Raw genomic sequence first — 24,156 nt, forward strand, 5'->3', positions numbered from 1 at the left:
CTTACAGATGGTCTGAAAGCACAGCCATATCTGTTTATCATCTATTGCATATTTAAAAATTAGTTGCAAATAAACTTACTTTAAACATTTGCTGTACATAGACAATACTATAAATGAGATCATGGGTCTTAATGTACTGGGTACAAATTTGTTTTAATACACATTGATGTAAATTCTACTAAAGGAAAGGGAAAGTTTGGCCATATAGTTATGTCATATAGTTAAATTAGTGTTCATAATATATTTTGGGAAATTTTGATCTAGGCAAGGCTTGGCAAAAGGAAAGATAAAGGGACGTCTTTGAGAAATAATGTACAGAGTAGAGACAGTAGGACTGGAGACACATAGTTTAGCTCTAAATGAACAGTTGTACAAATGTTATGTCTGATGTGCCTGTGGTACATAGGTGGAGCTGTCCACTAGTTGGTTGCAAATATGGCCTATGGAGTCATAGTTATCACTGGTGTGAAATTATATTATGAAATATATATTGTATCTATAACTATTTGCTCTTCAATACAAACCTGTGACTGAGTTACTATTCTCATTTTATATATTTATTCATTCACTCATTTATTTATGTAACAAATAATTATTAAGTGCCTACATCTGCCAATAACTGTTTTAAGTGCTGGGATGCAGCAGTTAACAAAACATGCAAAACCCCTGTTTTTCTGAAACTTCATTCTAAGATGAGGCAAAAAAAAAAAGAAGTTTAAAGAAAGATTAACTAACCTAAGCTAGTAAGTGGTAGAGTCCAAATTTAAACCCAGGTCATCGTTATTTTAAAATCTCAATTTGTTGATCTTTTCAATATATATCAACCATATGATGTCACAGGAGAGAGAGACAGAAAGCGGGGGAGGGGGGGAGAGAGAGAGAGAGAAAAGGAAATTACAAAACACTAATAGTGGTTATATGAATAGATATGGCACACAGAACAAGGAAACATACATTTCCACCACAATTAAATTGGTCATCTTATGTCTGGGGTATTATATTCCATTTTTGGCACTTTAATAATTCTTATGAAGTGAATTTTTCAGAAGAGATACTATGATAAACTATACTATATGAGAAAATGGATAACTGCATGAAGTCAAAAGACTTCTCTTAGCCTTGGTGGTTGTATTATAACTATGAAGGATTGTTAAGTGATAGAGATTTGATTGGTCTGAAACCAATAAGGTTGCCCAATCACAACAATTAGGGTTAGAGTTAGGGTTAGGGTTGCATGACAGTTTTCAAGCACTTTGTGGAAATCTTTTATTATATGAAATATGAGATGGACAACTTCTAAGGCCCCTTCTAACATGTGGAATATTAGATGGATAACACAGAAATTTATGATTCTATTCTAGAATTCAAATATATTATTGCTTCTGCATGGTTTTCCATTACTTCCTTTTAAATTAATGAGGTTTTTCTATAAATTAAAATATAGAATATACAGACATTTCATAACAAAACTTTTTACAATCCCTCCTTTTATTTCTTTCTTAAAAATTTGATAAAATCTCTACTGACTAATGTTTCCTGTCCTAGTCTTTTGTGTTTAGAGATTCATCACTTTTTAATTTTTCTTTCATCATTTGGTATCTTAGAAAGGAATGTAAACAACGATGTGTGATAAATTTGGAATGATTATCTGGACAGTTTACATATTTTTTAAACTCAGAATTCTGACCGCTTGTCCCTTATAAGTCTCTTCACTGGAGTTTCACCAAGTCTTAAATATAGAGCATTAGTTTTTCTTGTAGGTTACCATATTATCAATTTCACTTCCTTCTCTCTACATTTGATAGAACTCCTTCCATTTGCTTACATATCTGTCATGCTGTACTAGTTGGCAACAGTGAAAGAGACAGATTAGGTTTCAGTGCTCATGGAATTCATAGTCTAGCTAATGAATGCATAAGAAAACAAAATACTAGCATTCTGTGATAGGGCAATATTAGTGAAACTACAGGGAACTAACAAAAGAAAATAACAGCCCTGACCTACACTTTATTAGTCTGAGGAGACTTCTAGTGGATAGGGCTTCAAATTTGTAAGTGAGCAGAAAGGAATTTGCCAAGCAAATGTGTGTGTGTGTGTGTTTGTGTTCTTGCATTTGTGGTAGTAGGAATATGGTGATATAAACAAGAATGCAGAAAAAAATATTGACTCATTAACATCATAGTGTGAGGGCAAGGAGAACACTGGGAGTTGAAAGTGTTAGACAACCACCATTGAAGGGAAAAAGTACATAGGGGAATGACAATAACTTTCTTCTTCTTCTCAGTTTGGTTAAGAATTGGCTTCAGAAATTATAAAATATGTAAAAATATTAGGAACCACAAAGGTAACAAGAAAAACACCATACAAAGAGTGTTGTGTTCTAGATCTTGTTCTTTCACCACTTTATTGGTTAGTCTTGGGAATCAATTATATTACTTTCACTACACAAATTACATTTGATGTTCTCTGTATGCTTAGTGAAATATGGTGTGCCAATGTAAAGGCAACATATGAGAAAGAAAATGTAAATTTGTGCTTGTTTCCCTTATATCTCTCAGTTACAACTCTTACTCCACGTTATACAGGTTGCCTTCTCAAGCCCAGTCACCCACATACCTGTATTATTCTTTGCTCACTTGCCTTTAAATAACATTTTTTTTTTTTGGTTGAACTAGTCTTTTTTACCTATTTTACTATTTGTAGAGTCTTTGGGTTTATAAAGCCTTTCTAAATGTAAAACCAAAGCCAGAAACCACAGGAAAAGATAAGAAGATGAACTACTAAAAAACAGGTAACTCAAAAAGGATATATAGCTTTTTAAAAACACAAACTAAACATGCTCTGAAGCAAAATTCAAAAGGCCAATAAAACTGAAGCTGTGAACATACTAGTTTGAAGTCACATTCCCCATATTCAGTAAGTTAAACCAACTTAAATACATACCCAGCAGAACACCTTATATGAAGCAGAAATATTTAAAGCTAGTCGAGAGAAAAGAATGATTACCTTAAAAGGGGTGAGAATTAGAATAATTGAAGATTTCTCATCAGCAACAATAGAGGCCATAAGATAATGGAGTAGTGGAGGGAAAATAATTATAATGTAAAATTTTATACCTAGCTAAATTATTACTCTAGGGTTGGAGCCCCAGCTTTTATTTTTTGAATCCTAATCTCCTTTTTCTTGGTTTACTTCCACAATTGGCTAAAGTACATTATTCAGTAGTGGTCAGAAGAGTATGTAAGGAAATGAAATTTCATGATATCACGTGTTTGTAAGATTTTTTTTGACCCTGACAGCTAGGCCTAATAACTAACTTGGTAAAGATTTCTAGACCAAAAGTCATTTTCCCTCAGATTTTGAAGGAATCATACCTCCATTGTGTTCTTGCTTCCTACATTACTGATACCAATTCCATCTGGCCATCTGGAGTTCTAACTCTTTTTCACTGAAATTTCTTGATATTGTGACTTTGTCATTCCTTTGACAGGTTCACGAGGGCCTTTTCAATCTGGAAATTGATGCGCTTCAGTTCTAGGGAACTTTATTTATTAATTTATTAATTCTTTGATCATTTTACCTACCCCTCTTTTTTCTTTCTAGAATTCCTAGTTGTTTACCTAGTGTAAACAATTAAGAATTCTTATTTTTTTCCTCTCCTATATTCATCACTCTTTTATTTTTGCATTTTGGATAGTCTCTTATATTTATTTAGTTAGTTGAAATTGATTTTTTCTGTTTTTAGTGCATCCTGATTTTTATTTCATAAAATATATAATATATCATATATATTTTATAAAATATATAATATATAAAAAATATAAATATATAATATATAAATATATAATATATAAAATATATTCTTTTATCACTCTGAGGCTAATTTCAAGCTTTATTTATTTTTTTCTTTTACCCCCCATATACATTGTCTCATTTACTTTAAGTTCTTTTCCTGTGATGGTCTTATTGGGAAATACTTTTGTACGCTTGGTTTAACTTCTCTAAAGAATGAATTTCCCACCTCCTACCATGTTGGAAGAGGACTAAATGTAGAGTGGGGACATGGAGAGCTAACTGCTTCTACTCACCCTTTCTCATGAGTTTCCTATTTTCATTACTAGGTTTCTGTGGTATCAAATTAGCTCTTCTTGCTGCTTTTTGTACAAGGTCTGAGATTTCAGTTTGTTCAGTTCTTTTATACTCACTCTGGTTGTTTTCCAAATCTACAACTTTAATCTTTGATCTCAATTGTCCTACATTGTAATTCCCATCTGGATATTTCATTCTGAAAGGCACTTCAAGCTGAAAAATATGTCTGAATGAAGTCATCAACTCTCCATAGATACCAACCTTACCCCTCTTCTGTTCTTAGTTTCCCTAAATGGCATTATCTTTGAGATGATTCTCTTGGTTCATATTTGATCTGATCAACCAAGTCTCAGTTAATTTTATCTCTGTAGGATGTCTTGGAATTCTCTTCCATTTTGTCCTGGTCACTACATATACCACCAACTTTACTTCTTCTCTAAACTAATGTAATATAGCCTCTTAATGGATTCCCCATGTCTCCACACTCAAGGCCATTCCGTGCATTGTCATCTGATTAATTGCCCTAAAGCACAACTGTGATTGTGTCACTCTCTTGCTCAAAATTTCAATACTCCTTCTTTGCTAGATTAAAGCCAAATTCTTAAGCTTGGAATTGACTGTCTTCTATATTCCTGTTTCAATCTAGCTTTCCAATATAATTTCTCAATGTTTCATTTCACATTTTCTGTACATCCCAGTAAAAAAATTAATGTTCTCATATTCATCTGTGCCTTTGCACATGATAAAATCTCTGCCTGGAATGCTTTCTCTAATACTTCCCAACCCTGCATATTTAAACCATACCCGTACAATAAGATGAATCACAAATTCTGCCTCTTCTATCAAGTACTCTCTTGCCCTATTTAATGTACCTGCCATACATTTTTTGTTACACATACTGCTTTTGGGGGTCAGTTGTGTAATTGATTTACTTCTTATTCCCGAATGACTAATATAACATCTTGCTAATTGTGAGCCTTTAATATTTGTTGAGGTATGAAAATATAGACTATCTGCATAATATGTGGTATACTTACTTAAAAGTTACCATGGAATTTTTTACTATCTGTTACATTTTAAATTGTATAGGCCTTCTTGCCCCAGTAAGAAACTTGAGGGCAGGGTCTCTGGCATTTATATTTTTTGTTTCCCTCTACAGTATCTTGCACAGGGACTTGCATATGTGTCACTCTTTTGTGGTGAAATAGCAGTATATACACAGCATATAAGTAATTGTCCTTTTTCGATCCCTTTGAAAATGTCAGTTTAAGAATTGGGGAGGGGGAGATTTACATAGGAGAGGCATTTTTTTCTCTCTCTCCTCAAGATAGAATCAGCTGCTACCCCTTAAAATAGTCTAATTATTTTACTGGAAGCCTCGTTATAAAACTACTTGCAGTTGCACTAGAAATAGAATTCTGGTGTCACTTAATGAGATTTTTCAAGTTCACATTACTTATTCTGCAGACTTCTTCATTTGAGTAGATTATTTAATATTTTATTTGTTTTATTATTCACATTTTGGGGGTAAAATATTTCTGTTCACATTCGAAGTTGGTTGAATTGTATGCCAGAGTTTGAGTGCAGAGAACTTTCTCCTGGTCCTGTTATTTCCAAGTGTGCAGCTGCCTAATCTGTCTGTAATTCATATCCCTGGAGCAGATTTTCTGCTGCTACCCAAGAATTAAAACGTTGTCTTACCTTAGAATGCAAGTTAACATTTCATTACCTTTTAAATAACAATTTCTTTTTCTTCTGTGTTTCTCCTCTTTTTATCTGTGAAGTGAGCTCCTCTCACTGGCTGCACCCAAAGCAGCTATATTCTACTGCAAACTTCCATGATTAAATTGTTCCACATATTTTGAAATATTAGTTTAAATGTATCCTGGCATTTTGAGGGATACTTTTTTGTTTGTCACTACTATTTTACATGATAAAGGAGGATAGAATTAACATTTTTCAATTCATAGGGTATAATTCCGTCAATCTTTCCCCATTCTATCCTCCCTCCTCTTCCCTTGTTCTCCACCACCAGACCACCAAAAGCACTTTAATTACAGGAATTCTTCTCTATCCCTTTCTAAATAAATCATTTATTTATTGCATTCTATGTTATGTTTAATACCACGCTGAGGTTTGTGGGAGATACAGACATGTTTAAGTTACAGAATGAGGACTTCCCTGGTGGCACAGTGGTTAAGAATCCGCCTGCCAATTCAGGGGACATGGGTTTGAGCCCTGCTCCGGGAAGATCCCACATGCCGCGGAGCAACTAAACCTGTACGCCGCAACTACTGAGCCTGCACTCTAGAGCCCAAGAGCCAAAACTACTGAGCCCACTTGCCACAACTACTGAAGCCCGCGCACCTACAGCCCATGCTCTTCAACAAGAGAAACCACCGCAATGAGAAGCCCGCACACTGCAACGAGGAGTAGCCCCTGCTCGCCACAACTAGAGAAAGCCCGTGCACAGCAACGAAGACCCAACGCAGCCAAAAAAAAAAAAAAAAAAGAAGCTATGGAACGTTCTTGGTAGACATAATACACATAAAGCAATTAGAAAATAATTAAATAGTAAACTCAGTGGTAATCACCATGAATGTAGGAAGTTAGAGAAGAAAGAAGTGAGCTTGGCAGGGGTAGTAGATGAAAACTAATAGAAAAGGTGGAGTTTGAGTTGGATCTGAGTACTCAGCGATAGGTAAAAGCGTGGTTGTGTCTGAGATTTGGAGGTTGTGAAGCAACAGTGAGGAAAGTAGCCTAAGGGACAGGCAATACATTTACTAAGTGGAGTGTGGGGTTATGTGGGTTAGACCAGGCTTGTTAAAGATTACAACAGGATCCACTTAAGCATTCAAGCTTTTAATAGGGAAGTGGTATGACAAAAGTGATGTTTAAGGAAACTGACCTCAGGTAAGACTCATAGGGGCTTATGGCATAAAATGAAAGAAGAGGAACTCAAAATGTGACAAAGTAGACAGCTAATTGTAAAGATTAAAATAAAGATAACTGTAAACAGAAGGATTTAGAGACTATTTAGAATTATAAACTAGAAGAGACCAAGTATGAAAGGAAAACGGGAGGTTGGAATCCAAGGGACAAAAGGAGACGCTTCAATGTTATGTTACATTCTTGTAACAAATCCCAATATTTTTGAATTTCAATGCACTTTGTTCAAGTGCAATTATCCTGCTGGGGCCACTAGGTGGTGATCTTTGTTAGTTGGTAACTCGTGATTCCTTGATACGAGTTCAACAGTTACAAGAAAACCAATATTTTTGTTTCAAACAATTCCCGATGTACAACATTGAAACCTATGGATATACATCTCTAAATGATTTTCCTTCTCCTTTATTCTTTTATGTCTGTGCTCTCAGGTAAGGGAGATAGGAAGGAAATAAATATTTAGGTCTCAGTCCTCATACCTGTTTGGCTTTAACACTATTCCTGGCATTTCCCACTCCTGATCACTGCTGTATGGGAGAGTGAAACAGTAAAAAGCATCCTTTATCATACTGGCCTTTATTGGTATCATCTCCTAGGGCTTTCCTACTGTAAAGCCAATGTGGCCACGGTGTGGTGAATGGGGACAAGGGCATAGATGGCTTGGTTGGTGGATGGTTCCTATGCCATCAGCTTGTTTTACTGATTGCCAACCCTCATTATGCCAACTTACCCTAGAGTCTCATCTTTGCCCCTAGAGGGACCCCCACCATGATGGAGTTTATAAGCTAGGCCACAAGGTACTTACTCCAAGTTGAAGAAAGTCTGCTACCTGGCAGATGGAAAGGGAGACAACTTGTCAAGGGGCCTGGCACATAGCAGGCACTACCAATGCTTGTTAAATGAGTGACGGAATGATGAATGAATGAATAAGCATCAGTAATGCAGTGGAGGGAAGAGGTGGTCTTGGTCCCAGAATGCTGAATGAATGTTTCCATGAAAATCTTTTTACATGTATGTTGCACTCTTTAGTACTGTTGGTGCAGGTGTGTATCGATTACCTGTTCCTTTTTACCCCATGGATGTACAGCTCAACAACCATGGCTAACATTGATCTGCGGGGAAATGCTTTCTGAGCTCCAAACATTTAACTTACTAATGAACTTTTGTTAACCTGTGACTTTATTCGAAGTTATTATTAAATTAAATAATAGCACAGTTCATAAAAGTCACTTTTGAAGTGCTTAGTCACAGCAATATGTAATTAACAGTAAAGGCTTAAAGTGCAAACAGGGGTCTTATCTATCTAAACACTTTTTTAATGCCAAGCTTCCTGATGATCTTTAATAAACCCTAGCAATTGTAACAACAATTACAACTTCAGTGGCTTCAGTAAGTCTGAAGGCTCCTCCTAAATTTATTTCCAACATTTCCCAGTAGAGAAGAAATTCTGGGCACCTTGCTATAGCCATACATCTGTTACCTGTTCTGAAAATTAGGTTGTCAATTTTCTCTTTAGTAGAAGAAAGGAAGGTTATTTCCTTTCCTCCCAATAGCTAAATTTAAATGAATTTTTTATTTTACTGATTTATTCTTGACTGCTTTTTCCTTTCCATTTGACCTTTTGGGCCAATCAGGGCTTTTAGCCAAGAATCAAAGAAATCTGAGTCCTGGCTTAGGCAAATCCCAGACTCATTTCTTTTACCTTATTTCCCTGCTTTATCTCTGTCTGGCAGAGGTAATCATCACATAATATTAATCATTTGGAACTCTGACCCCTGAAATAAGTGAGTCTGTAGCACAAAGTTTCTTGGTAGCAAGTCAATACATTTATGCTACACTACATTTTAAAATAGTAATTTACTTTTATTTATTTATAAAATTCCTATAACATAAAATTCACTATTTTAACCATTTTAAACTGTACAATTCAGTGACTTACAGTACATTCACAATAATGTGCAACCATCACCACTATCTAATTCCAAAACATTTTTGTCACCCCCAAAAGAAACCCCATACCCATTAAGCAGGCTCCCCATTCCTCCTTCTCTCTAGCCTCTGACAACTACTAATCTGCTTTTTCTCTCTATGGATTTGCCTCTTCTGGACATTTCATATAAATGGAATCAAGCAATATGTGTCTTTTTTGTGTCTGGCTTCTTTCACTTAATATTTTCAAAGTTCATCCACGTTGTAACATGTGTCAGTACTTCATTCCCTTTTATGGCTGAATAATATTCCATTGTATGTATAAAACACATTTTGCTTATCCATTCATCCATGATGGGCTTTTGGATTTTTTCCACTTTTTGGCTATTATGAGCAATGCTGTTATTAACATTCATGTTCAAATTTTTGTTTGAACAGCTGTTTTCAGTTCTTTTGAGTATTTACCTAGGAGTGGAATTGCTGGGTCATATGGTAATTCTAGTTTTAATTTTTAGAAACCTCCTTTTATTTTATACATGCTAATATTGGTTATTCTTCAGAAAGTTATCAGATAGGATTTATTATGCACCAACAAATATTATTTTCACATGATGTCTTGGACTGGAATATTTATCCATTAGCTTTTGTCTCCGTATACAATAGGAAGGTTTGAAAGACAGAGTAACTTAGATAATTAAGGAAACATGAAATAGTGTATTTCTTCAATGAAAATCACTGAGGTATCCCTCTCCCCATCCTATGCTTTCATTCAACAAATATTCACTGTGTTCCAACTGCACATCAAGAATGATTTTGAGAACTAAGGATACAGGCAAAAAGACAAAAAGATTTTTGTCCTAATGGAACTACATGTAGGAAGGAGAGAGAATTTTAGAGATGAATAAGAGCTATGAAGAAAATGATGAAGGAAATTGGTATGGGGTCTCTATCATAGACTATAAAATCAGTGCTTCTCAAATTTTAGTGTGCATGAGAATCACCTAGGGATGATATTAAACTACAGATTTGAATTCAGTAGGTCTTGGGTAGAGCATGAAATTCTGACTTCCCAACAAATTCCCAGGTGATGACCATGCTGCTTTAGGTGGGCAGGAAAGACCTTACAGTTTACTAAATGACTTTTAAGTGGCAACATGTATGTGGAATGTGCATCAGGAGCCAGCCAATTTAAAATCTAGGAGAAGAAATTTCCAGGAAGAGAAAACAGCCTTTGCAAAGGCTCCATGGGGAGAGTAGGCTTGGTGTATCTGAGGGAAAGTGATGCAGAGCAGCAATCCCATCTCTTTCCCTAACATTTAGGGGTTATACACAGAACAAGCTACAATTCCTTGACCCTCTGTTACGCCGGTGACAACCTATTCCCCACCAGCAAATGAACTAATTCATTCCTAGACCCAACTGTGCCTTTACATCAGCTTCTTTTATCTTGTCCAATATATTTTTGCAAAAAATCCTCTTCTCTCATACCATTTATTATAGCTCTAATTTCTTTTTAACCTTTATTTTATTTGTATCTTGCCATTTTCACTTAACATTGTGAGCATTTTCAATGTAATTATTCTGAAACTTTTTTTTTGGATTTTTTATGGATATATTGAAGTAAATTTAGAAGTTCCTGGATTTGTATAGCTTCCATTGTTTTAATTCTTTTCGGGGGGACCTGTTATAAACAATGAGTATTATTGAATGAATATTATTATGAATATTATTGTGTATATATCTAATGGTTCATCTCCAATTAGTTTCCTAGAATGCATTTTTAGACATTTATTTATTTATAATAACTAGACTTTTTTTTTTTTAATTAATTTATTTTATTTTATTTTTGGCTGTGTTGGGTCTTCGTTTCTGCGCGAGGGCTTTCTCTAGTTGCGGCGAGCGGGGGCCACTCTTCATCGCGCTATAATAACTAGACTTTTGATAAACAAAGCTTAATTACTCTCTAGAAAAAAAGTTCTAATTTACATTTATACCGTCAATGAATAGTCCTTATTTCACCCGCTTTCTCTCATATTAACTGGTAGTATAATCATTTATTTTTTAACTTTTATTGAGATACAATTTACGTACTATAAAATTCATTCTCTTAAAGTGTTCAATTCAGTGGGTTTCAAAGTATATTCATAAGTTTGTGCACGTAATTAAGATTTTTAAAAATTTATTGTATTTAAACTCTTGTTATTTACAATTTTTGTGATTGTTGTTGGTTTTTCTTAGGTTTTCTATATAGCTATTTGTATCATTTACAAATAATAATCTTGTATCCTTTCAGTAGTCTTAACTCATTTCTCTTTCCTGACCTACTGCAGTGGGTGGATTCGTGTTTTTCTCAAGTATTGCTAAGACTATTTTGCTGTATAATACAGGAGTTTGGAAACATATATTTTGAAGTCAAACTGATATGAATTTAATATTCAACTTACTAAATATGTAGCATGGGACAAATTACTTGTGATTGTTTTCAGTTTCTCCATTTGATAACAATAAAGAGCATTAATAAATAGGCTTATTGAAACTGTTGAAGGAGGTAGTAGATACAAACTGCTTAGCAAATTTTCAATGTATGGTGATATTGATATTTTTTGTGTGTGAATTTCTAAAGATTGATTCTGCCCAGGAAATAAAAATATGTGAGATGATACACCATAGAAGACTTGTGCTATTATTAAATTATGTTCGTATAAACATAGTTGCTGTTGAACAGTTTCTTCTAGACATCCTTGAGCCAGATTATATCTACCTCTCCTACACTGTTATGTTATTTTATTTTGCTGCCTACCCGTAACCAGGATCTTATTTATGCCAGCTCAGAAATATAGCTGTTTATATCATTAAAAACCTCCAGAGAATCTGCATTCTCCCTTGGGTAACTCACAGAGGTGCCTCACAGTCCTTATCGCCACAAACTCTTAATCCCTAAATTAGATACCTCCTACTGTACTTTTGGACTTTTCTCTTTGGTATTGTAGTCTTTCATAATATGCAACTATTAAATTTGTTTTTGTTAGAGAAGGACTGTTAGACTATACTAATCATGTCTAAATCCTTTAAATATACCTCATTTATTACTTTCAAAGTAATGGGATAGACCTGAACAATTGTGTATAGGTGTGGGACTTATCTAGGGGGTAAAAGAGGCACCAGAATGCCTTGAAATTAATTTCTCCATTAGGAAACGATGCCAGCAGGCAGCCAACTGATCAAAAGAAACTGTTGTAACTTTTTAAAAATGCAGACACAGTCAGTTGTTTATTTTTAATGTATAATTGAGCACAAACATTTTAGTGAAGAGCTTAATAACTCTGAATAATGCAGATTATTTTGGAATTTGCAAATATTTTACAGTTCTGAATGTATTTGAAATGGAGGAAATACATAATTGAACAGAAAGTTTTAGTGTTCTTTATATGTTGAGGAATGTTTTTTCTTTGTTAGACTGACCATCAGCAGTGGTATGAAACGATTCAGAGGCAGAGATGTCTATTCTTGTCCCAAGTCAAGGCATTCACTGAAAAAATTGCTTCAGGCCATAACTTTGGCATGCCATGGGTTAAATAAAGGCCAACTCCAAGTAAAAACTAAAAATCAGTTGATCTTTTGGTGTTAAATGGACAAAATAGTTTTCATTTTAGATTTTTTTAGTGCTCTTATAATTCAAGGATTTTGGATTTCTTTTTCCCTCAACTGAGAATTTTCAGGCCAGTGAGGTCCATAATGTATACGAGTGACTTGAGGCATTTTGAAGGGGAAGAGAAGAAAATTGACCATATTTTTAAAATGTTCTTACCTATACTGGCTCTTGCATGATATTTAATAACTCAGTGACGTCGCTAGCCCATGGGGGCTGACAGTGGTTTTCATATTTAAATTAGTCAATAGTCATTTGGAACACTGTTATCTGGAGAGCTAGGTTCTAACCCCATCTTTGGCACACTGTTTTTTTTTTTTGTAAAAGATATCTAAATACAGACTTGTAATTACTTTTTAAATATTTCTGCTAACTTATTTATCTTTGTTAGGGAGGTGGTTAAATGTTGTGGTTTATCAGTCAATGGGAGCTCAAGAGCATGTCCCTTTGCATTTTAATCTTGACCTCATCACATTCATTAGACAAGGATAAAGGTGATACCTGCTCAACAGGGTGTTGAAAGGATTGCCTATGATGGTTCATATGATGTGACCATCACATAGTAAGAGCTCATTCAAGGTCCACTTGTATTAGGGTTATTATTATCCCTGCTTTGTGTCTTCTGCAAAGAAAATATTATAAGCAGCAAAAATCAAATAGAGGGCTATCCAATTATCTGGTCAATTCTGACACATACTAACAGCTGTATAATAAATGCTAGTGGGTGCTGTGTGATGAAGTGTCATATGCGTGGTGTAGACACTGGGCGCATTCTGCTCAGTGGCTGGAGACTTTCTTGGATTACCTGTGTAATTCAGGTCATTCTCCAAAAGCAATCTCCCTTAGCCAGAGAGATTAGGTGAGAGGTAGGTAGACAGCTTCTTAATAATTCCCAGGACAAATCAGACTTAATAGATTTTTACCATAATTAATTTATTTGTGGGTCCACGAGAGTGAGTAAAGTCTCTGCATATCTTTGCTGGAGACAGTGGCAAAGCACAGACTGTTCCAAAGTGGCTTATGCTTCAGATCAAATGAGAAGGGTCCCATCTTTTCCCCTTCTTTGGATTAAAAGAGGTTGATTATTATTATATTTGTTTGCCTAGGCTGAAAGGAAAAGTAAAGTAACTAATGTGGAATAAAATTCTCTTCTCTCCTTTTAAGAAAAGCCCCTGCTATCAGAATGCAAAATAAATGATTTTTCCTATTAAAAACTGACTCTTTAGTGCAGAAAAAGTCTCCCTGTGACTAGTGATAAGTGATTGTGAAAATAAAGGCTTACTGCAGATCACATCAGACCAACCAGAGAGCCTGGGAGCTGAAGAATCAGTAAATCCAAAGAGAATCAGCCTGAAATTATGTCTATTTTTGTAACATGTGTTCTTATTTGTTCATTCATAGAATAGGAGATTCTATTATTTTCAGAGTTGTAAGGGGCCTTACAGGCGGTTCACACAGAAGACGTTCAGTAAATATTTGCTGAATAAATGCATGAATGTATTCTAATGTCCTTCTCATTGTTGAAATTCTTTCCATATTTTATATACTACAGAAAGTCACTTAGCTGGTGCTTGAACATTCCAACGGACTAAAAGCTTACAAAATTCTGAGGCAGACTTTTCCATTGGTGGATCGCTCTAATTATTAGATCTTTCTCTTTTTTTTTAAGATTTTTTTTTTTTGATGTGGACCATTTTTAAAGTCTTTATTGAATTTGTTACAATATTGCTTCTGTTTTGTGTTTTGTTTTTTTGGCCCCTGCATTGGAAGGTGAAGTCCCAACCATTGGACCGCCAGGGAAGTCCCTTTCACTTTTTTTGAGCCAGATTTTATCACCCTGTAATTTCTACCTTTAGGTTTTAGTTTGGTTTTATGGAGGAACATTAAAATAAATCTACTTCCCCTTTCACATGAAAGCTCATCACATGTTTCAAGACAGCTATCATGTCCCCATAATTCTTTTCTTCTCCAAGCTAAACTATCATTGTCCAGATCATAGCATTTCCAATCCTTAACCACGCTTATTCTTCTTTTCCTGTTTTGGGTTGGTTTTTATTTTGGCCAATGCTTCTGATATATTTATTTATTTTATCATTTACCATGTAATGAGTACATTTTGAATGAACAACTGTGCTAACTATTTTGTATACATTATTTTATTTAATCCTTATAACAACTATATAAAATAGGGTTTTCCCAGAGAAAACACTGTATCAAGGCCACCCAGCTAAGAGGTATTATTTGGATTCATACTGCCTCTAAATAACCACCAAACCATCTGTGAGTAACTTATCCTTTCTGTACCTCAGTTTTCTCACCAGTGAAATGGGGATTATAATGATTCCTACCTCCTAGGGCTATCATAAAGATTAAATGTGTTAATAATGTAAAGCATTTAGGAAAGCAGCTGGCCAATAAAAAGCATTATAAGTGTGAAACAAGCAAAACTAGCTTATGCTTTCATGGACCTTGCAGATGTGGTTAAGTATCTTAAGACAGAGATATCATCCTGGATTATCAGGGTGAGCCCAATGTAATCACCACAGTACTTATAAGAGGGATGCAGAAGTCAGAGTCAGGGAGAAGGACATGTGACCACAGAAGCAGAGATTGGAGTGCCCCACTTTAAGGATGGAGGAAGGAGGCACAAGCTAAGGAATACAGGCAACCTCTAGAATCTGAATAAAGGAAGGAAATGGATTCTCCTCCAGAGCCTCCAGAAGGAACCAGCACTGCTGACACCTTGACTTTAGCCCAGGGAAACTGATTTCAGTGTCTGTCCTATAAGAGAAAAAAATTAAAATTGTGTTTTTTAAGCCACCAAAGTTTTGGTAATTATTTTACAGCATCCATAGGAACTAGTAATCAAAACTGTCTGAAGCCTGGCATAGAAAGAACTCAAGTATAAAGAACCCGAGTTACTTTCTGTGATGAGTATCATAAGCACTGTGTTCTAGTCAACGTCTAAGAAAATACATTTTACATACAGAAGGTTCCCCATTGCATGTAATATTCCTAAAAGCCTTGAGATAGAGGTTTATTAACAAAAAGCCACACTAACAATATTAGACCTGCCCTTCTTTGTCTCCTTTTCTTGGGTATCACCAAAACTCATGACAGTGTGAGCTTCTTTTCTCATGCCTTTGTCTTCATTCTCGGGCAAATGTCTTCCCTCCCTCCTTACTTTTGGTGTCTCCTTTGGATATTTGGGAGTGATATGCTCCAAATTCTCTTCCTAACTGGTGTCTTTCTTTTAGCCCCTCAAATGCCTGTGGTCATTCTTTGCACCCTTTGGTCTTAGCTGAGGGAGACTCTGGTATTTCTTAAAGCTGTTGCATTTCTTGGATGCTGCTATTATGAAGCTTCAATTGTTTCAGTTGCTTCAACTGAAGCAATCCGGCCTTCACCCAGATCTTCCTGTGACACTGATTTGCATGCCTTGGGAGCCTACCTCTTTTTGTCTTCCTGTAATTTAGCTGGGAATGTGCAGAAACCCTCCATCTCCTTTGGAACTCTCTCTTCTTTCTAAACCATGTATGCTGTTGTCAAATGTAAAGAGGATAATTGCTGCTTTTAGAAAAACCTCCCCCTTCTGCAAATTATCACAGGCTTATGTACACCTATTAATTCACCCCAAGTTTTCACCTTTGTTGTTTGTTTCGTTTTGTTTTTGTTTTAGAGGCCATAAAAACACTGGACAGATTGAGACTTTGGTCAGCTGAAATGTCCAAATCTATTTTATATGAATTTATGATGAACCTGGATATTTCCCACTTCACATACTTTTATAATTTTGAACCCAAATGAAATATTGTGTATTTTCCACCTAAGTGAGATTGACCCATTATTCTAGGCTATAACGCTATTAATAATAGTAGTAGTTTACTGAGTATCTATTATGTATCAAGTACTTCTAGGAGTACTGTTAGTGGTTTAAATTATTAAATTGTTAATAATAGTGATTACTAAATTATGCTGTTATAATAATAAATAATTATTAAGATAATAATAATAATTTTATTTTTAAATGTTGTTTGTCTTTCAGTGAGTGTTATTTCTCCGACTTATCTTTTTCCTTATATTTGAGTAGCATCCATTCTGTGTATTTCTCTAAATCTTGTTAAATGTGTTAAAAGTAACAGGTGAATGAAGGTCCTGTGTCCACCATTACAAATGTTACTCAAGATCAGTTTCCCAACTTCTGTCCATTTGTCTCCAAGAGCCCTAAAATATAGACATCCAAGGCCTGAGAGCTATTTTCAAAGTATCAATAAGTGAATTTTTTGGAAAAAATTAGATTTATGTTGAGTTATTAATCAGCTCTCATTGGGAATGACAGTTTTAACAACTTTGAACCTAACTCATAATTGAACTCACATAGATTGATTTTATTAGTAAATGCATTACAAGAAACTTTGTGAAATGTTTTGCTGAAATTAAGAATTGCTGATGTCTTCCTGACAATCACCTTAGGAAGATATATCACTAATTTCATTTTATAGAAGGGTATATTAGTTTAGTAGGGCTGTCATAACAAATTACCAAAAACTTGGTCACTTAAAACAATAGAAATTTATTCTCTCACAGTTCTGGAGACCAGAAGTCCAAAATCAAGGTGTCAGCAGGAGTGTTTCCTTCCTGGGAGTCCAGAGGGAGATTTCCATGCTTCTCTCCTGGCACAATTCCAGTCTCTGCCTCCATCATCACATGGTGTTCTTCCGGGTGTGTCTGTCTTCTCTGTGTCTCTTCTCCTCTTCCTTTCAGGTCACCAGACATGTAGACTAAGGGCTCACCCTCCTCCAGTATGACTTTATCTTAACTTGCAACTTAATTACATCTGCAAAGACAGTGTTTCAAAATAAGGTCATATTTACAGGTACCAGAAGTGAGGACTTCAACAGATTTTTGAGGGGGACACAATCTATCCCACAACAAATAAGAAAAAAGAGAAATCACTAAAGTAACCGGGGTACACATGTAGAACATGAACCTAGAACTTTTGTTTTCATACAATACTCTTTTGACTTTATGCAATACTAAATTCTCCTAGTGAATTCCTCTTTATTTTTCATGACTTCCTAGACTATATGTTTAATAATCTGCTTTGAATTTCACAGGGGCTAAAAATCAAGCTCACTAGTTCTTGGTATCCGAATGTATCATTTCCCATTTTTAATAAGTTATTCTTATCATTAACTTAGGTTCCTCACATACTTTCCTTGTTCTAAGCTTACATAGTTGTTCTGGGCCTGGACAGTTTAATTTATTTAGATTGGTTTGCTGACCCCTTATTATCTTTCCTCCTATACTGGGCTTCAATTTCATTTTAATAATGGCTCTGTATATTCGAGTTTAAAGCATAGTTCAGAGTTGAGTAGTTCTGCTCTTCTATATGTATATCCATTGTTTCTGGACTGAAAGTTTTCACAGAAATTGTTGATGTCTTCCTAGATCCACCTTCCCTTTACAATTCTTCTGCTGTCTTCCAGGAAAGGGTTGGTAGTTCAAAAGGGGACACAAATTGTCAACCGCACAACTGTATTTAATAAGTTAACCACCCAACGAATTAATAATTATTCAATTACTATTACGTGCCAGGGGCTGTGTGAGATGGGGGTTCTTAAAACATAAAAAAGTGACATAAGAAATCTTGCCTTCGAAGAGCTTGCATTCTAGTATGAGAATCACAGCAGAGTAACTAGGCAATTGCAATAATATCCGGTAACTGCTACGAAAATCGTTGAGCAAAGATGCCCCTGTATACAACAGGAGAGCCTTACCCAGCTTTGAAATAATTGTTGGTACCACGTTTTGTAATTAGTTACATTTTCTGCAATATTGTTCCCTTATTGTTCCAGATTATTATCTGCTTTTTGAAGGCATATGCTTTTAAAAAATATATCCTGCTGTGCTGAGGACTGGTGCTATCACACTGAGCATCCAATGTTTATTTTTGCCTTACAGTAATATGCAACATACTAATCAAATAAGAACAGTATTATTAGAGTTGAACAACATTAACCTCTTTTTTTTCTTTTTTTTTTTGCAGATTCATATTAATGATATAGTTCGCTAGAGAAAAATCAGAAAAGCAAAGGTTGGTATGATATCTTGTGAATGCTTAAACCAGACTTTATCTAAGAGGGGTTATTTAAAGATATGTTAGAGCATTAATTCTAAATTCCCTGGGCTACGTTTGTTTAATACAGCCACTTCACATTATTACAATGTCTTATGTGGCGAGAGATTTTATAGAGACTAGAAAGAAAAAATGTTTTTCCAGATACACATTCAGTTCCTCTAGCAGCTTCCTCGTTTTACTTTCATAGCTTTTTACGAGATGACTTCTAGGACAGCACTGCTCTTCAGTCTGTGATAGCTCAAGTCAGAAACATACTGAGGGAAATGCGGCATCTATTGTGGTCTGTTTTTCTATGTGACAGTTGTTCCTATTTTGTGTTTGTTTCTCCTTTAATGAGGATACAACTTTCATCCAGGGAGATGTATGGGTCACTTGTTAGTGCACTTAAATGCACTAAGGCACTCCTGCAGCTGGAAATTGTGACTTGTAGTTGAATTATTTTTGCACAGCGAATGGTTTTCCTTTTGACATATTTTAATATACTTGCACACTGAGAGCAAGAGTGGGTGAACAGAAAACAGGCTGTTTTATTAACCCAGCAGTCACCTTTGAGGTTTGTACATGTCCACTTTTTTTCTTGCCTTTGTACATAATCCCAAGAGACTGGTACCTGGCTTTGCTCAGAATAACAAAGTCAGGCACAAATCTCCAAACACAATTGTTAGCTGAATGCCAACTGTTTCTTCTCATCTTTTTTTTTTTTTAACTTGAACATTAAGAATTGTATTATGGGTGAACCGTAACCATTAAAGAATGAATTTGTTTTTCTATTTCAGATGCTTCCCCTATCATTTACTAGATTATTTTACAATATGTAATCTCAGGTGATAAAAGAAAATAATTTTTTGCGTGTTTTTTGGAGAGCTTCTTTTTTTTCAAATCATTAATAGTGAAAAGAAAAGAAGAAAAATATGTTACAAGCTTTAATCGGATTCCAATTTAAACTGAAAGAACAATTAGGAGAAAAGGAGAGGAGACTTCAACTCAGCCAGGAAGCCAGGACCCAGCACACACAATTCCACATGCAATTTTCATACAAACCAATGTTTCAGAGACTTTTCCCAATAAGACCAGAAATTTCTTCAAGTCAGTTACCATCCTTTTCCAAGGTACATATCTGTTTACATAATAGCCATAATTTCTAAGTAAATATAGTGGGTAATCACCTACTTTTTAATTCATACATTTTAATTGTACTCAAAAGTTGAAGACAAAGTAAGGATATAAATCCAGAACTTTCTTTCAATACCCAGCAAGTGGTTCATTTAACAGCATGTAAATATTAGAGCAACAAAACCTCCAAAGTACATAATTTTCTCTTTCCTGTCATCATCATTATAATCAACATCATCATTAAGATAATAATATGGCATTTTATACTATACAGAGAAGTTTCATATCATCTCATTTGACTATCTAAACCAATCAGTGAGGTGTGCCATGTAAGTAGGAAGATTATTAAGAATGATAAGCTTTCTAAAGTCATTCTAAGACTTTAAAACACAAGTAAGTGCTAGAGTGTAAAGAAAGGATGCCATCTTTGAGTTGGAATTCTGGATCTCTCGCTGACTCTGTGATAATGGGTCTTTTAAAGCATTGCTTTGTTGAGTTGTTCAACGTGAGAGATAATAATTATGCCAAAAAGTGGTTATGAACTTCATTGAAGATTACTTTTTTGTAGAGGGTCTATCTGAGTGTGCAAATGTATTTTATTTTATTTTATTTTTTATTGGAGTATAATTGCTTTACAATGGTGTGTTAGTTTCTGCTTTATAACAAAGTGAGTCAGCTATACATATACATATATCCCCATATCTCCTCCTTCTTGCGTCTCCCTCCCACCCTCCTTATCCCACCCCTCTAGGTGGTCACAAAGCACTGAGCTGATCTCCCTGTGCTATGTGGCTGCTTTCCACTAGCTATCCATTTTACATTTGGTAGTGTATATATGTCCATGCCACTCTCTCACTTCGTCCCAGCTTACCCTTCCCCCTCCCTGTGTCCTCAAGTTCATTCTCTATGTCTGCGTCTTTATACCTGTCCTGTCCCTAGGTTCTTCAGAACCATTTTTTTTTTTATTTTAGATTCCATATATATGTGTTAGCATACGGTATTTGTTTTTCTCTTTCTGACTTACTTCACTCTGTATGACAGACTCTAGGTCCATCCACCTCACTACAAATAACTCAATTTCGAGCAAATGTATTTTAGAGGGGATTTTTGCACTGGAGTAGGAGGTTAGAGTACCTAACTTTGAAGTCCACTGCAGTGAGTATATGACTGTAAGGCTATTGACTTTTTTAAGGGAACACATTGAGTGAATGACAGAGGCAAGATAGGAAACCATTTCTTCTGAATCCCAGTAAACTTCTAGAGTTCAGTTTAATTTAATACTTTGAGCAGCTACTTTTGACCAAGTTCTTGAGCTATAATTATAGGGTACAAATATGAAAAAGAGAGACCTTGCTATGTAGGTTTTATAATGTAGAAGGTAAATAAATAAATATCAATACAATGAAAGAAAGACTAAATACCATAGGTATGGTGTCTAGTAATTGTACATAGGTTTGCTGAAGTCATGGAAGGCTTTATTATTATGGAGGCATTTGGGTTGGGCCTAAAAGTATTGTTATATCCATTCTCAGGGAATAGCTATATCAATCACATTTGCTTGTTTTTATATTAAACCTATTCTTAAAAGTAAGACTATTTCATTAACCTCTAGTAAACTTTTGACCATGAATGCTTATTTGTTGTAAATTAAGCTTTTAAAATCATTGCTTCTTAAGGAGATGTTTTGTTTATAATTATCTCTGACTATGTTACATTTTTCTTTTCAGTTTCTGTAACTTTACTAAAATATGTTTGATCAGGCATGCTTTTAATAGAAAAATCACATAAGATTCTGAGTCCTGTAATCTTTATCTTTTCAGGGTCATCTTCATCATTATCCTCACATCCTCACTTTCAGAAAAATAAATTTTTAGCACTTTTTAAGAAGTGCCATGGAAAGCCATTATGCTAATACTTTACAACATTATTCTTAATTTTTCAATAATCCAGTAGAGTAGCTGTAAGCCCTATTTTCCAGATAATATACTGAGGCTCAGAGATTTTAAGAAATTAGCTCAAAATTGCATAATTAGAAAAAAATGTTATTGTTCTATAACCATTACAGTGTTGGCAGTTATTATTTGTCCATCTGGTTGGGGTTTACCCACTTTCTCACTAGCTTTATTAGTGAAGACTCAGATGATGTTCAGTAAGAACAACCCAACTGGAAGTAGATTAAGTCACAAAGAGAATTCGTTGACCCCTATTACTAGGAAGGATAGCAGATATCAGGGGTGACTGGAACCAGGACTTTGAATACCGTTAGGAAACTTCAAATACGGTTAAGAAGTGTCTATTTCTCATCTGTGCTTTTCTCTGCATATTGTCTTTGTTCTCAGACCAGCTCCTCCTTGTAGCACACGGTGTGGGCTTCATTCCCTTTAGGCCTGCATACTCACAACTTGTCACCTAGGAAAATGGGGGCTTATGTTACTTGGCTCTAGTGTGAAAAATTCCAGATAAAGATTTGCTGGGATCACATTTGGGATCCCAGCCTTTTTTTTTTTTTTAATTTTATTTATTTTATTTTTGTCTGTGTTGGGTCTTCGTTGCTGCACACAGGCTTTTTGTAGCTGCGGTGAGCGGGGGCCACTCTTCCTTGCGGTGCGGGGACTTCTCATTGCAGTGGATTCTCTTGTTCCGGAGCACGGGCTCTGGGTGCACGGGCTTCAGTAGTTGTGGCTCGCGGGTTCTAGAGCGCAGGCTCAGTAGTTGTGGAGCACGAGCTTAGTTGCTCCGCGGCATGTGATCCCTTGGCCTGGTCATTAAGGTAATGGTGATGCTATGATAAGTTTTCATTAGTCAGGTATTCACTTTTGTGGCTGTAAGGAGAGATGGAAGGGATAGTATATTATTAGAATGGGCAGGGGGTGCTTTACAAACATGGCTCCAGAAATTACTATGAGCCAGGCAGTCATCCCAGTTTGTGGCTATTAACACAGGCCATACCTGTTCTCGTTGCACTAGTTAATTCTCTACTGGTTAACAGCCTAACTGATTATATTTGTTAAATCACTTCTGCAGGGTAGAGGGGCTTTGTCTAATTTTGTCCATTAGCTGAAGTCTGTCAAATTTGTGTGGAACGTTTGAAGCTGGTTTGACCTAAGAACCAAGCTTCCTGTTAGCTCCCATTGCCAAGTCTGTGGATAATGGGATTCACGGTCTGCCTCCAGCAAGGGCAGCAGCAGTGGTCAATGCCAGTGGACCCTGGGCCTCAGTCGCAGAGCCTGGGGCCTGCTGGAATATCTGTCATCATTTCTGATATGCTGTGGTGACTCAACACCATCATAAAATGGAAAATGGAGCAAAAAAATCCCTCTTTTTATGTTTCTTCTTCTCTCTGACTCTCCACTGCATATACAAAAATGGTTTTGTCCCAGAACAGGGAATTAGAACCCTCATGTTTGTCATCTTGTCTCCCTTTGTCCTCTTACTATAATTTTTTTTTTTTTTTTTGGTGGAAATGTATTACTTCTCATTGCTTGATCTGCCAAGAACTTCCTACATCTTCATTTTTCCAGTGTTGGCATTTGCCTTTACTTTTCTCTGGAGTCATAGGACAGGAGGGATGCAGGGAAAGGATTTGGCATACAAAAAAAGGAAAAATCCACAAGAGGTGTATATCAAGGATACTGACTCTGAGGCAGAGGTAAAACTTAGAGAACAAGTGAAAAGAGTAAGAAACCAGAAATCCAGTTACAGAATCAGTTGCTAAATCTTCCATGCTTAGATAGCATTTTCTAGTTGTCCTTTGGATGTTCTAAATTTGTTAAATAACCTGTAGGATTTGTTCATTTCCTCCAGACATAGATTTCATTTACATCTATGCTGAGCAAACTTTTGAAGTTATCTATTCCAAAAACCTTTTAAAACCCTTCTTTTTTTTCTAATAAGACTCAGACTTAAAAAAGAAATTATGTCAAGTGGCCTGTATATTACACCTAACATACTTAAAAAACCCCTCTGCCTCTAGTGTTGATGAAAGGGACAGAAATTACAGAAGCTGCGGAGCTGAAAACATAAAGTGAGAGCTATACACTGTCTATAAAAAGATTTTTTGATCAGAGTGAGGACACGTTTTCCACAAACATGTATATCCTTTTGTTATGAAAATGAGGAATGCATGGTTGGACCTGAGCAAATGCAGCTACTACTAGCTGATAATGAGTAATGGATGAACTAAGATGGTAGCTGTGGCTTAAGCTGAGTTCATCCAAGTTATGATCAACTTCATAAGCAAGAGTCTCAAGAAGACAACTAATCCCCATGGTGTTGTCTGAATAAAAAT

The 24,156-nt window shown here is 35.5% G+C and overlaps 1 protein-coding gene across 4 annotated transcripts in view; it reads left to right on the top strand.

The window, feature by feature from the left end:
- The window catches only part of TFEC (transcription factor EC), a 650,324-nt gene that overhangs the window by 491,795 nt on the left and 134,373 nt on the right, over positions 1-24,156 (top strand). For all 4 annotated transcript variants that reach the window (XM_059933558.1, XM_059933562.1, XM_059933557.1 and 1 more), the window contains one exon: positions 18,663-18,710. The gene's annotated coding sequence lies outside the window, so the exon portion shown is untranslated. The remainder of the gene's footprint in view (positions 1-18,662; positions 18,711-24,156) is intronic.

This window comes from Balaenoptera ricei, chromosome 9, assembly GCF_028023285.1.
Source record: "Balaenoptera ricei isolate mBalRic1 chromosome 9, mBalRic1.hap2, whole genome shotgun sequence".
Lineage (NCBI taxonomy): Eukaryota > Metazoa > Chordata > Mammalia > Artiodactyla > Balaenopteridae > Balaenoptera > Balaenoptera ricei.